Genomic DNA, 1,848 nt, shown 5'->3' with positions numbered 1-1,848 from the left:
GATGGCTGAGGAGCGAAGATTTGCCTACCGTGGCCCAGCGCCCGTTGGCAGAGCGGTGTTCACAGTGCTGCGTGTCTCAGTGCGGCCGTCCTGCACTTCATATCGAAACAGGTAAGAAAATGAAGCAGCCAGTCTAAAAAATTCTTTTGTTATAAATAAGATCCTCAGAAGTAGAAAGTGATATAAAGACAGGAAAGTGCGGTGGGGGAGAGCAGGGTTACGCGCAGTCGGGGAGCTCGGTAGGACTATAAAATCCCCATGGGAAGAGGCCAGTGGGAGCCTGGAAATGGGCACCCTGGAGCCCCCGGGGTGTGTGCAAGGAGGGAACCCCTGGGAAGGGGCTGACCCAGGAGGGCCAGGACTACGGGGCTTTTTGGCAAGCCCTCGCTCTAGGCACTGCTCCCCTCCGCTGCTGCACAGCGACGTGCTCCCGCTCCCATGTCTCGGTGCCACCGGCCCCATCTGCCACACACCCAGCCCTGGGCTCGCGCCAGCAGCGCACAAACCATCGGCTCAGGCACATCCACTGAGAAACACACCGGGAAAATTCAGATATGGCCTTTTCTTAAGCTTGCCTGACATCGTTGGCACACTTCCTTACAGTCTCCTTACTGCTGGAAAAACTTCTGCACAGATTTTTTTTTTTTCTTTAAATATATACATATACATATATATAAATGTGTGTGCATATGTATATGCATATATGTATATATATACACACACACACACACCCTGGCTTAGCAATATCATGCACTACAAACGGTGAGGTGTAGCTACATGAGATGGTAACAGGTTTTCATTCTAAAAATCATCAGTGCAAAAAACAATGAGGTTTGACAGTTCAGTAACTACAGGTAAAAGAAGTGAGTCTCGTTCCCGTGAAAGCTGCTACTGAACTCGGAGAGAACCTGGGAAGAAGAAAACGTCTCGGAGGTGGGTGTTGAAAGAGTCAGACCCTGCATTTGGATGAGAAGAACTGCAATCTAGCTGCTGAGTGCCTTCAGCTGCTTCCAAATAGACGGTGGTTACTTTTGGAAAGAATATAGAGCGAGAATATTTGGAGACTTCTAACAGCAAATTAAGTGTCTGAGGTTTGTAACAGCTCAAAGAAAATAGCTTGTATTCCTCTTTTAATAGGTCAATGCATTAAATTCCATCGGCTTCTGAAAGGTCTCTTTAAAAAATAACAGTAATAACGAGAATGACCCCACTTTCTCGGGCGTGAATCTGCCGACGTTCTGCCCCTACCAACAGCATCGACACACCTTTATGCTTTGCCACAGCACGTACTCCTTGAGAAAGTGGCTGAACTTGAATCCCTTTGTACAGGTAAAGCTCTTGGTTGCTCCGCCTGGCACAGCCCACGGTAAATCCCTCGCTCGGGGCTGTCTGTGCCGGGGAAGCGGCAACCCCAACCCTCCCCATGCCGGCACCGGCGGAGCACCTCAGTCTGACTCCTGGGACAACCAAGAACAAGGTCCCCCAGCCTCGTCCCCTGTTCTGCGGCTCTGAGGACAGCTCTCGGTCGCACCTATCGGAGCGATGGCTAACAAGGCGAGGAGGCACGTATTTACAGTCACTAAACCTGGATAAGAGAAGGAGGCAGGAGAGCGCGCCATCTTCACCTGGAGACGTTTCCCCCACCATTTCCAGCTGCTCCTTCGGCTCACGCTGCACAAACCCGATGCTCCCGCTGTAAGGCTTGCGCGTTCTGCCTGGGAACATCCCGTCTCTTTCCAGAACACCACGATGTTATTAGAGTAGCACCATATTTACCCTTCCAGCCTGTAGCGCCGGCCTCGTCCCTCTTTTTCCTTTTGTTTCCTCCTCCGCTGGCTGCAGCCGACA

This window comes from Pterocles gutturalis, unplaced genomic scaffold (assembly GCF_000699245.1).
Source record: "Pterocles gutturalis isolate BGI_N339 unplaced genomic scaffold, ASM69924v1 scaffold16359, whole genome shotgun sequence".
NCBI classification, from domain to species: Eukaryota; Metazoa; Chordata; class Aves; order Pterocliformes; family Pteroclidae; genus Pterocles; species Pterocles gutturalis.
Note: the sequence above shows the minus strand (reverse complement) of the source record.